This window comes from Spinacia oleracea, chromosome 1 (assembly GCF_020520425.1).
Source record: "Spinacia oleracea cultivar Varoflay chromosome 1, BTI_SOV_V1, whole genome shotgun sequence".
NCBI lineage: Eukaryota > Viridiplantae > Streptophyta > Magnoliopsida > Caryophyllales > Amaranthaceae > Spinacia > Spinacia oleracea.
In genome coordinates this window covers 22,746,385-22,760,689 of record NC_079487.1, presented here as the reverse complement: position 1 = coordinate 22,760,689, position 14,305 = coordinate 22,746,385, and positions in this window count along the sequence as shown.

The window sequence follows — 14,305 nt, the reverse complement described above, 5'->3', positions numbered from 1 at the left end:
AGACTTAGAGTTTAAGTCTGAGAGAGAGAAGTTAAGGAGTTGTAATCGAAGTAGATTACTGTGAGGAACACGAGTTTGAGAGGAACTTGTGTTGGAGAGATTATTGTAATCGAGGCATTACCATAATAAAAGAATTCTCTTCTTGATTAGTATCAAGAAGTTTTCACAATTGTTGTTATTGTCTTCTCTATTCTCAGTTTCCTGATTGTTTCTTAAGTTCCGCAAGAAACTTTATCAAAGTTCTAATTACAATTCACCCCCCCCCTCTTGTGCGTGTTCCTACTGGAATAACAGTTGGTATCAGAGCCAGTACTCACCAAAACACAGGAAACCCTGTTTGAGTCAAGTTCCTGAAAGTATGAACTCACAAGAGAAACTGGAAGAAGGTTACTCGACACAAAGGCCACCTATGTTCAATGGCAAGTTCTACTCATACTGGAAGAATAGAATGGAGATATTCATCAAAGCTGAAAATTACCAAGTTTGGCGTGTAATTGAAGTTGGAGACTTCGAGGTAACAAAGACCAATGCTGAAAACGAGGTAGTTCCTAAACCAATGTCTGAATTTTCTAAAGAAGACTTTGATAAATATGAGATGAATGCCATGGCTGTCAAAATCTTGCATTGCGGGCTTGGACCTCATGAACACAACAGAGTCATGGGGTGCAAGAACGCAAAACAGATTTGGGAACTACTTCAAGTAACCCACGAAGGAACTAATGAAGTTAAGCGTTCCAAAATTGACCTTTTGATGTCTAAATATGAAAGATTTGAGATGCTTCCAAAAGAAACTATTCAAGAAATGTTCACTAGATTTACTAACATAACCAATGAATTAGTTTCTCTTGGTAGAATCATTCCCACAGATGAACAGGTAAGAAAAATACTAAGAAGCATGCCACAAGATGATCGCTGGAGAACAAAGGTCACTGCACTGTTTGAGACCAAGGACTTCACCAAGTTCAACATTGAACAACTTGCTGGTTCCTTGATGACACACGAACTGCATCTTGGAGCTGCTGTTCCCGAGAGCTCAAGAAGTCGAGGACTTGCTCTAAAGGCTGAGGAACTCGATGAATCTGAACCAGATGAAGAAGAGGCTGCCATGCTGGTCAGAAGAATGAGAAAGCTCTATAGGAACTTCAAACCAGGAAACCAGAAAGGAAGGAACTTTGCCAAGAAAATCACTAGTTCCAAAACTGAGCAAGGTTGCTTCAAATGTGGAGAAACTGATCATCAAATTCGTGAATGCCCTCTGTGGGAGAACGACAAGACCAGAGGAAAAGGGAAGGAACAGGTCAAAGATCGCTTTAACAAGTCTACCTTCAACAGACCAAACTTCAAAAAGGCCATGATAGCTGCATGGGGCGAAGCAACAGACTCAGAAGACGATGAGGAACAACCAAATGAAGAAACTGCAAATCTCTGCCTTATGGCTAGAACAGAAGGAACTGATCAAGTTCCATCAGAAGAAGTAAGTTCCTCCACTCTTCAGTGTCTCTCAAAGTCAAAACTAATTGAACTGTTGCTAGAAACTCTAGATGATTACAAAAAGCTAAGTATATTAAAAGCACAAAGTGATAGAGCCTTGGAACTCAGTAAAGACCACATAAATTATCTGAACAATATTAGATCTGATGTCCAAGGCAGGTTCTTTGAATTACTAGATAGAAATACCTCTATTAATGAGTCATTCGAAAAAATTAGAAATGAAAACATCCTTCTACAAGTTCAACTCAGTCAATATAAGATGTTTAATTTAAGTTTAGATCCTACAAAATCCTTGGAAATCAACATGGGAATTTTTAACATCGACTTAGAAAATTTAAACAAAGATCTGATCACCACAAAGGAACAAAAAGAGAAACTGGAAAGGGAACTATCCATGGCCAGGGCACAGAGACAACCACCTAAAGTTCCTCCCAAATGGATTGAGAATGCTCAATCTAAGAGAACAGAAGGATTGGGCTTTAACCATAAAAATAGTCATAAGAAGAAGTATGTGGATCTTCCTAGTGTAAAAGTCTGCTTCTCATGTGGAAGTGGAAGTCACATAAGTACTGAGTGTTCCAAGATGAAGGAACAGGATCAAAGAAACATAAATCATGTAAAGCAAAAATGGGTTAAGAAGTCTGAAGTTATAGTTGAAAAGGAACTCGAGGAAACCCGAGTTCCTGTAACTAACCTTTGATCTCTTTACAGATTCTAGTGAAGGGGAACAGCTCGTGGTATCTCGACAGCGGGTGTTCCAAACACATGACAGGAGACAAATCTAAATTCCTCTCACTAGAAGCCTACAATGGAGGAACTGTGACCTTTGGAGACAACATGAAAGGAGAAATTATTGGAATTGGAAAAGTTGGAAGGTCAAGTTCCTACGCCATTGAAAATGTATTTTTAGTCGAGGGTTTGATGCACAGTCTACTAAGCATCTCTCAATTCTGTGACAAAGGAAACTCTGTAAGTTTTACTTCTGAAAACTGTCAAATCATAAACAATAACACTGGGAAGGTTATTTTGGAAGGAACTCGTAAAGGGAACACATATTCTGTGGATCTCAATACAGTTCCCAGGAACAATCTAACCTGCCTCAGTGCCCTTGAAGAAAATTCCCTACTATGGCACAGGAGGTTTGGACATGCTAGTTTCTCGCTGCTTGACAAACTAAGATCAAAGGAACTGGTTCGAGGACTCCCCTCAATCAAGTTCCTAACTGATAAAGTGTGTGATGCATGTGCAAAAGGCAAGCATGTCCGAAGTTCCTTTAAATCTAAGAAATTGGTAAGCACCACAAAACCATTGGAACTCATCCATATGGACTTATGTGGACCAATGAGAATTCAAAGCAGAAGTGGGAAAAAATATGTATTAGTTATTGTTGATGATTACTCTCGCTTTACTTGGGTCATATTTCTAACAAGCAAGGATGAAACGTTTGATGAGTTTGTTACATTTTCAAAGAAAATCCAGAAAACCACAGGTCACCAACTGATCCATATAAGATCAGATCATGGAACAGAATTTGAAAACTACAAATTCGATGAATACTGCAAGGAACAAGGTATGGACCACAATTTCTCAGCTCCCAGAACTCCACAACAAAATGGAGTTGTTGAGAGGAAAAATAGAACCCTAGAGGACATGGCAAGAACCATGCTAATAGCCAGTTCCTTGCCTAGGAACTTCTGGGCTGAAGCAGTCAATACTGCTTGTTACATTATAAATAGAGTTATGATTCGAGCAATCCTAAACAAAACCCCCTATGAGCTACTAAAAGGTATAAAACCCAACATCTCTTACTTTAGAGCCTTTGGGAGCAAATGTTTTGTCCACAACAATGGAAAAAGGAACTTGGGGAAGTTTGATGAAAGAAGCGACGAGGCAGTGTTCCTAGGATATGCCTTAAATAGCAAGGCTTATAGAGTTTATAACAAAAGATCTATGTGTGTTGAGGAAAGTGTACATATAATATTTGATGAATCTAACAAAACTGACATAGTACAGGAACAAGAATTTTTCGAGATTGGTTTATCTCGTGCTGCAGAAAATGATGAGGAGTTCCAAATAAGCAAACACACAGCAAGAGGAACTGCTCAACAAAATCAAGAAGTTCCCGTACTAGAGGAACAAGCAGAAAACCAAGAAGATCCAGAAACAACACCAGAGGAACCCCAACAGGGAACTCAGGTCATAGAAGGAACTGACGAAAATGCCACAACACCAGTAGCTCAATTTCAACCTAAACCTTGGAAGCATCTAAAGTCCCACCCAATGGAACTCATTGTGAGTGACATCAGAAAAGGAACTCAGACAAGGTCACAACTAAGGAACTTTTGCGCATTCCACGCGTTCCTCTCCATATTTGAGCCAAGAAATCACACTGAGGCTCTGGAAGATGCTGACTGGATCATTGCCATGCAAGAAGAATTAAATGAATTCAAAAGAAACAAGGTATGGCACTTGGAACCCAAAACAAAGCACCAGAAGGTGATAGGGCTAAAATGGGTGTTCCGGAACAAGAAAGATGAACATGCAACAATCATAAGGAACAAAGCAAGGTTAGTGGTCAAAGGTTATAATCAACAGGAAGGCATTGACTTTGAAGAAACATTTGCACCTGTTGCTAGATTAGAAGCCATTAGAATCTTAATTGCTTTTGCTGCTTTCATGGGTTTTAAACTTTATCAAATGGATGTTAAATGTGCTTTCTTAAACGGTTTCTTAGAGGAAGATGTTTATGTGGAACAGCCCCCTGGATTTGAAAATCCCGAATTTCCAAATCACATTTACAAATTAGATAAGGCTCTCTATGGACTAAAACAAGCCCCTAGATCTTGGTACGAGAGATTATCAAAGTTCCTCCTTCAAAATGATTTTAAAAGAGGTAGAATAGACAAAACCTTATTCTTAAAATCTAGAGGAACTGACTTGTTAGTAGTTCAAATTTATGTTGATGATATATTATTTGGAGCAACTAATGAAAATTTGTGCAAGGATTTTGCAAGCTTGATGAGCAGTGAATTTGAAATGAGTATGATGGGGGAACTCAACTTCTTCCTTGGTTTACAAATCAAGCAAACCGAGGAGGGAATCATGATACACCAACAAAAGTATGTGAAGGAACTCCTAAAGAAATATGGGCTAGAATCAGCCAAAGTAAATCACACTCCCATGGGAACTGCTACCAGATTAGACACTGATCCAAATGGGAAAAGTGTGAATCAAACAAAATACAGAGGTATGATTGGATCTCTATTATATTTAACAGCCAGTAGACCTGACATTTCTTTTAGTGTAGGACTATGTGCAAGATTTCAATCAAATCCAAAGGAGTCCCATCTAACTGCGGTGAAAAGAATACTAAGATATCTCAAAGGAACTGATGACCTATGCCTTTACTATCCAAGAAGTGGATCCTTCGAGCTAAGAGGATATGCAGATGCTGATTATGCAGGTGACTTAGTGAATAGAAAAAGCACATCAGGTATGGTACAGTTCCTAGGTCCATGCATGGTTTCTTGGGGTTCCAAGAAACAGAATACTGTTGCTCTATCCACAGCTGAAGCTGAGTATGTAGCTGCTGCAGCTTGTTGCTCACAAATTCTATGGATAAAACAACAGCTAAGAGATTTTGGTATTATCTATGATTGTGTTCCTATCTATTGTGATAACACTAGTGCTATTTGTATTTCAAAAGATCCGGTTCATCATTCCCGAGTCAAACACATCCACATCAGACACCATTTCCTTAAAGATAATGTTGAGAAAGGTTTGATCAAATTAGATTTTTGCCAAACTGATCACCAAATTGCTGATATTTTAACTAAGCCTTTGAACAGAGAGAAACATGAGAAAATGAGAATGGAACTCGGAATGATCAAGCTAAGGTAATTGCCAAATTGGAGTTCCTCTAAGGCAAAAGCAAAAATCATGGTACATATAGACTATTACAAACACAAAATCTTGTGTGCAAACATAGTTGAAGCTTACCATCGTGGCAAATTCACTCACACTTCAAATGAGCAAGGTAAGCAGTTCCTTTCAAACTAGTTAAGTCAGAGATACGAAATTAAGCAAGTCAAAGTTAAACACAATTTTTTTTCATTTTCCTTTTATTTTTATCTATTTATTTTTTTTATTAAAAACCGAATACCCATATTCAAAGAATGTTTGGAACGGTTCCATTGGCAATAAATAGGAGAAACTCTTCACTTTCCACAATCAATCCATGCAACCCCCTTTCTCTCTCTCACACGCCTTCTCCACTGACATCACCTCTCCTTCCACCTATAAAAACCTCAACCATGGTTCTCACAAGCAACAACACTGATCTCACATCCCTCAAACGAAAGAGAAACCCTTCATCTCCTGTTCCCATGGATACCTCACCCATTCAATCGCCAATTCCTCTTCGATCCCACAATCCAATGCTCGCAATCACTCAGGGGGAACAAACCAACACTGACATCGAAATGAAATCCCCAATCTCAAACCCTAGATCCTCCACAAGAAAATCCAAAAAACGACGAGTGGAAGCTTCTGGTGAAAACATCGAGGAAACAGAGGAGAATGCTCAAACTCAGGGGGAAGCAAAAGGGTCCAAGAAACTCACTGCAAAGGAAAACAATCTGGTCGAGGGGTTCGCAATCAACTCAACATGGTGTGAAGCCACGAAATTTAAAGAGTTGATGGAAATCCTTGAACAACAAAAGTGGGTAAGTCTGTTGAGTACCTATGCCAAATCCCCCTTAATTCCTGAAGCTATGAAAGAATTCTGCAAGAACTTTGCATGTGTTGATAATGTATGTTCAAGTAAAGTGAATGGAACTCGCATCGAATTTGATGCCTCTTATCTGGAACAGCTGTTTGGTACACCCAATAGGGGTTTTGATATGTGGCTCAAAGGTCAAATCACAGTGACCATAGATAATGTAGATGAGAAAGATATAGTTGGTTCCATTGGAGGAGATTCTAAAGTATCCACCTCCACCTCACACAACTGCTTTTCACCTCTTCAAAAATTACTGTTTAATATTGTGTGGAGAGGTGTAGTTCCTCGAACTCAGAAAAGGAACATAGCAAGTCTGTTTGATGCATGTCTCATGTATTGTCTTGAAAGGAAAATTCCCATAAACTTTCCTGCAATCATGATCAAACACTTATCCACCTGTATCCCCAAATTCAAAATTCCATACTCCTCCCTTCTTACAGAAATCTTCAAAAGCTTCTCAGTTGACCTTAGCCCATACTTTGTGATTCCCTTAAAATCCACCCAAATCCTTCAACTTGAAATGCTCCATCTATTAAATCTTAAAGTGGTTCAGGGTAAAGTCATTAGGGCTGGAAAGGAAGAGAAACAAGATGAGGAAGATCAGGAAGGAATTGCAGTTAAAGAAGAAGTGGAGGAGGAGGAGGAACTCGAACAAATAGAGGTCCCTTTACCTCGAGGGAACAGGAAGAGTGTAGGAAAAAGAAAGAGCATGAGGGTAGCAATGAAGGAGAACAAGAAAAGAGGGCCTGTCTTCATGGAAATAAATGAGGAAGGGGATGTCAAGGAGATGCCCATAGAGGAGGATGCTGTTCCACTGAATCAAGAGGAACTGCCTGAAACTGTTAGGCCAAGAAAAAGGACACCCAGATCCTCCAAAAAGTCCAAAGCTCGTCGTGTTCCATCTGAACAGGAACATGTTCAAGATCATGGGGGTGCCTGGAACACAAAGGATGATCAGATATTGGAGCTAAAGGCAACAGTTGCTCGTCTGGTGGAACTACAGGAGGGAACAGATCACAGGATTAGCTCAATGCAGGCCCACATAGGTGCATTGGTTACAAGTGTCAAGACTCTCCAAAACGATCTTCACCACTACTCAGAACAAGCCAATGCAACTCGTGCCACAATCCTCACCAAGATCAACAATCTGGAATCTTTTGAGGAGACTGTGATAGAAGAAACTGCTGGTTCTGGTTCCCCATCCCAAGCCTAAATCACCCTATCCCATGTTTCTTTTATCTTTTGCCATGGAACAATCTTTTTAATTTGCTTTCGGTTTGTATAATTTTTAAACTTGGGTATTTGTTCCATCTTATTTTGACTTGCTTGGTTACACTGGTATCTATGCTTTCTAGTCTTGATCATTACTGCTTGCTTTCAATTTATTGTATGAGTTAGTTTAATACTTTGAGGCTAGCTTAACTTGCCAAACGTTGATCGTGGGGCACTGTGTTTGGAATGGCTATATTTCGTGCTATGCTTTTTGTTGATGTCAACAGGGGGAAGTCATGGGTGCAAACTTCCAAGGCACACTCAATCCAGTTCCTGAATCAATCTCTCTGAATCTCTCTGTAAGCCAAGGGTGCTCCTCTTTCTTCTCTCTAATCTTTCTCTTTTGTTTTTCAATTTTTATGTTCTGTTTCACAATAGTCTGTATAAATTCTTGTTTGTTTGTACTTACTCTCTTTGTAAAAAGTTTGCAAGTGTTGTCATCACCAAAAAGGGGGAATATTGTTGTTCCTAAGTTTTGGTTGATGACACACACATATTGCAAACTTCCTGATTATGGTTGCTAAATGACTTTGAACAGGCATATGCCCAAGTTTCTATTAGGATAGGAACTTGAATAAACTGGTGAAGTTCCTGAGGTACACTTGGAACAGTCAATGGAGTTTCAGAGCTGGAAGATGTATCTGTTCCAGTTTGAAGTCACAAGAGGAGCAACACAGTTACATATCAAGAGTTCCGAATATCCACAAGAACTATTACAGACTCATAGCCAAGAGTTCCTGTGTTAGCTAGAGAGGAACTCATCAATGTTCCTTGGCTGGAACGTCTGAAGCTTCTGAGTTGCAAGTTCCAGACAAAGGGAAGACATGAAGTCTAGGTAGTCCACTGTACTTAGAATTTTATGTAAATATTAATTATGCTAATGGTATATAGAGTACTCAAGGAACTTATGATTTATTTTATTGGAAGCGATTTTTATGGAAAACATTTTCATAAATAAAAACAAGTTTTGCATATTTAATATAAAATAGATTTACGTTTTATTTTATTTAAACAAAACTTATTTTCCTAAAAATTCTCCTAAGTTTTTGTAGATAAATAAAATCTGTTTTAAAGAAATATTTTAGGGTTTGATTGAGTCAAATCACTAACTGCTTTATGGCTGAACGTGGGAAGTGGTCTTCCCCTTGTTCCTCAAGTCAAGGGACGTGGAGACCAAAGTGCTGGCAGTTAGCAGTTGAGGTTTTGAAGGGAACTAACCCTAAGGATAAACACTATAAAAGGGAAATCGTTTTTGGTTTAAAGCACACAAACATTCTGAGAGTTCTTGCTTTCCTAAAAACGTTTTGTCTAAGATTTTCTAAAACAGTTTGTGTCCTAGTTAATTCAAAGTTCCTAAGTTCCTTATATCCACACAAAAGCATTATTAATATCTAGAGTTATCCAAACACGAATTATAATTTGTATTAGTAAGGATAGAGTTATCCTGTTTAGACTTAGAGTTTAAGTCTGAGAGAGAGAAGTTAAGGAGTTGTAATCGAAGTAGATTACTGTGAGGAACACGAGTTTGAGAGGAACTTGTGTTGGAGAGATTATTGTAATCGAGGCATTACCATAATAAAAGAATTCTCTTCTTGATTAGTATCAAGAAGTTTTCACAATTGTTGTTATTGTCTTCTCTATTCTCAGTTTCCTGATTGTTTCTTAAGTTCCGCAAGAAACTTTATCAAAGTTCTAATTACAATTCACCCCCCCCTCTTGTGCGTGTTCCTACTGGAATAACAAATTGTTGCTTAGTTTTGGACTTTTGGGAGTTGAGATACGTGAGAATGAGTGAGTTTTAGACTAAATTGAATATGTGCTTCTAAAGTTAAGGCTGAATGAGTTAATCGGTGCTTAGTTTTGGACTAAAGAAGTAAAGAACCGAACTGAATGAGTTGGGTTTATCAGTTAATCTTGATTTGCCATTCATCCAACCAGAGCTAGTACACTAGTTAATCTTAATTTACCGGTTATGCTAACCAATACGTAGTACATAATAGGATGATCAATTCCCTAAAAAATAAAGAAACAAAAGTAGGATGATCAAAATACTTTAATTTATACTTTAATATGATTAGTATCTTAAAACGAAGTATGTAATCGAAGTAGTAGTTGGCCTATTTTTTTAACGGAGTAGTTGGCCTATTTTTTTAAGTTTTTTCCAGTTCTCTTTAGTCCAATTGAGTTTCAAATGGAGATATATTGAAAATTGATAGGATTTAAAATATTGTTTTGTGTTTCTCTTGATCTATTACTTATGTTTGGTCTATTACTTAGGATTTAAAATGGAGATAGGATTTACAGTAAGGGAAAACTTTCAAAACTTTGTTGATTGTTCTGACGATGAAGTTCCAGAATCGGGAAAGACAACATTTAACACCCAAAAATTTGGACCTTTTATATAATCAAAAACCCTGTTTTTATTTCATAAAATCATCGTCCAAACTTTGGGAGTGTCACTGCTACATTTATTCTCCTTAGAAAATAAATGCCAAGCAACAAAACAATTTAAAACCATTAAAGTCAAAATTAACTAAGTGGTCTAAAAGGTGGCCCATAAAAATAATACAACCAATTCTCAAAAATAAATAACAAAGTTCTACTTAAACTGAAATAGAAATTGTCTCTTGACTAGGTGGTTATTCTAAGCGTCTCCTCACTCATAGCCAAGTACCTTTACCAACCTGCAAAAATAAATAGAAAAGAGACAAGAGAGACAAACTCCCAAAAATCAGATAAACTGAGTAATTCCAACTCCACCCCGTAAAATAAATAATTTTAGTTTGAAAAACATTTGAGTACATAAAGTAAATAATTAAACAACAAGTATTAATTTAATAATTCTATTATTAAACATCAATATTAATTAAGTGAGGGAAAGAGAACGCTAAGGGTCGGGTGTAACCCTTGAGAAAGGCCAAGTAAGATGAGTACAGAATGTCCCTAGTGTGCACACCCCTCACTATTGACTATGGGTCTCCGCGACTGCGCACCGATATAATTAGGAGGAAGACTAAGCAGAAAGTTTAACAGAATAATAAAAACCTACTAGAAGCCTACCGGGTCTCCACTAAACTGCACCGATATAACACATCTAGAAGGAAAACCTGTTCCTAATCCTTACGGGTTTTTCCCTCTAAGATTACACTTTACGTAATTAGTATTTTAGCAAGATGTGAGCATAAAGTACAAATAGTTCCAACAACCAAAAATTGCCACACATTCACACATGGTATCCGAATTGAATACATTGCTTTAACTCATTATTTCAACTCAAATAGCAAGAGTATAAATAAGCTCTATGTTGTTCCCATCCGGCCACTATTAATCAAATCCAACATTAAACTACTTGTCTCCACTTTGTAAACACAAACCCAAATACCTGTTTAGTAAAATAATCCTAATACTGAAAAATAATACTCATCCACTTTGTAAACATAAACTCATGTAGTCATAGTACTGAGAGCTAATACTCATAATAATATTACTAGTATACATCTATGATTTCACATTGCAAGGCTTACATATATAATATTTAAGTTCCTTATCATATAATAACACATAAACATGTCCAACTGTTTTTACTAACGTGACCTAAAGATGATGGACATTGAAAATTACCTTGAACGTGCGTGATTTTCCAACTAGTTATTCACGAACAGTCAATTACTCATGTAGCCTTCGCCTATCATTTGAAAGGTACGTAGTAGTACTAAATCAATCCATTGCACTATTTCTAGACGCTACAATAATTAGTCTGGATGTTTTACCAAGGTTAAACTAAATTTGTTTGGTCTTTTAAAAGCAAATAAACAATATTCTCTTTGAATCATATCACTGGTGTTTTACTACTGAAAGAAAGAAACGAATGAAAACAACACTCAATTCCAAAACTTAAGAAATGTAAAGTCAACTTATCATTCAATTACTCTTTTCTTTATTTAACAAAAACAACACAATCAAATCGAAATCCACTTACAGGTAAACACGAACCAATTAGGAAGAGAGGTTTGAGGTTAGCGAGGGTTTGCAGAGTAGGGAATTAGGTTGCAGCTTGTAGCAATGCCGTAATGGTGACAATATCCTATGGAGGTTAATGGTTGTATATACGGCATAAGCAATAGAATAGGGTATATATAGTTTAGGCTAGTATTAGGGTTTAATTGGCAGAAATTTTACTTCAGTAAAATAACTAAATAAATTTGAAAATATTTTTATTTTTATTTTTATAATTATTTAATTAAAATCATTAAAACCTTTGTTTAAAATTGTGAAAATCCGTTTATATTACTATAATAATTATTAGAAAATACTCGAAAATTTGGGGTATTACACAACACCAACTTGTAAGTCCATGCCAAACAAAGACGGTGATGGAGAATTGAAGCACCAAAGGAAGCTCACTTTCGATGTTTGGGCTGATTTCGATTTCCTGGATCGTGATGAAAATGGCATACTACATTGCAAATGTAAAAAATGTGGTCAATTGTAGAATGCTGAGAGTAATCAAGTACTGGTAATTTGCGTCGTCATATTGCTAAATGTAAGAAAAGGAAATTTAGAGATATTGGTCAAATGATATTGGATTGTGGTGGTGGTGGGTCTATAGGAACTAGGTTGCCTGAATTTAATCCTAGTGTGTTTCGCGAAATGTTAGCTACTGCTATTGTGCGTCATGATTTACCATTTCAGTTTGTTGAGTATGAGGAATTAGGGGTTGCTTTATGTATTTGCATCCTGATGTGAAAGTGGTATCTTGGAATACTATTAAGGCTGATATTCTTCAAATGTTTAGGAGGGAGAAAGTGAAGGTTAAGGAGGTTTTAAGTTTAGCACCTGGTAAAGTTGCTTTAACTTCTTATTGTTGGACATCTATTACTACTGATGGTTATATTTCCTTGACTGTCCATTTCATTGATCATAATTGGTGTTTGCAAAAACTGATTTTGAATTCCAGCTTTATGCCCCCTCCTCATAATGGTCTTGCTTTGTGTAATGAATTGTGTCGTTTGTTGAAAGATTGGGGAATTCAGAAAAAAGTATTTTCTATTACTTTAGATAATGCTTCTTCTAATGATTTCAATGGCTGATTTGCTTAAGAGTGAAATGGATTTAGTTTGTGATGGTGCTTACTTTCATGTTCGGTGTTGTGCTCATATCATGAATTTAATTGTGCAAGATGGTTTGAAAGAGGTTGATATAGCTATTGTTAAGGCTAGAGAGAGTGTGTTAAGTATTGCAAGGGATCTCAATCTAGGAAGCATAAGTTTTTAATTAGTTGCGTGTCACATGTGGAGCTTGATTGATCATCTAAGGGATTGAGGAAAGATGTGCCAACAAGATGGAATTCTACTTATATGATGTTAGAGTCTGTTTTATACTACAAGAAATCTTTGGTTTATTTGCAAAGAATTGATGCAAATTATGTTCATTGCCCAACAAGTTAAGAGTGGGTAAGAATTGAGAAACATTTAAGTTTTTAAAGGATTTCTATGTTGTCACTTGTGCTTTTTTCTGGTTCAAAATACACTACTGCAAATCTGTATTTTTCTAATGTTTTGAGGGTAAGGGTGTTGTTACACCAAGAAAAGGGCAACCACGATGCTTTTATGGAAAAAAATGGCTAGTAAGATGTTGGTGAAGTTTGAGAAGTATTAGGCTACATTTAACACTGTTATGGTTATGGCTGCTGTTTTGAATCCTCGGTACAAATTTTAGATTGTGGAATGAGGATATGAGAAGATTTATGGGGAAAGTTACAACTTGAAGTGTGCAATGATGAAGGATAAATTGGTTTCCTTGTTCGACGAGTACAAGGCTGAATCTTCTTTGATGAAACCAAATTATGATACTAGGAATGCTGCCATGTCAAACAATCAGCCACGTGAGTCAGATTCTCTCGTGATGGTAAGCAATGATAACCTTCTATTTTACTCATTTTTAATTTTCATTTACATGGAATTGGAAGTTTATCTCTTTTAAAGTTTTAAATTCAGCTTGATCTTTTAGTGTTGTAGTATTTTGATTGAAATTTTGAAAACTTCTGTCTTGTGGTAGTGATATTTTACTTTGTTTTTTTTTTGAATGGATTTTGATAACTTCTCAACTAAGATGCCTACTAAAGCAGTGAAGTCCGAACTTGAAAGTTATTTGGAGGAGCAGCTCATGCCTCGCACGACTGATTTAAATGTGTTGGAGTTTTGGAGAACTCATGAGGCACGATATCCTACTCTTGCTCGCATGGATAGGGACATCTTGGCTATCCCAATATCAACGGTGGCATCTGAATCTGCTTTTAGCACTTGTGGCAAAGTGTTTGATGCTTACAGGAGCTCTTTGTTGCCTTCTATAGTGGAGGCAATTATATGCCTTCGTGATTGGGTGTTCGGACAATGTTTGTTTTGCTTCAATTATAATAATTAACTAACTGTACAACCTGCTCTAATCTAAATAATTGAATATGTTGCTGATCTTATAATTATCTTTACTTTTGTAGTGAAAATGGAGCCTCAATTGGAGGACGTATGTGGAACAATCGTGAAGTTGAAGGTGGAAGAACAAGTTGATGTGATTGTGAACGTGGATGATATTCCACCCTCACCCATAGCTGCTTCACCAGGAACTCAAGATTCCAACCAAATTGATGCTTAGATACAATATTTAACTAGTTGAACAATTATTGTTGTGTTGTAATGTATTTGAATTTAGTTTTATGTCGGATTTGGTTTAGTTATGTGTTAAACTTTAATCAGATTTGGTGAT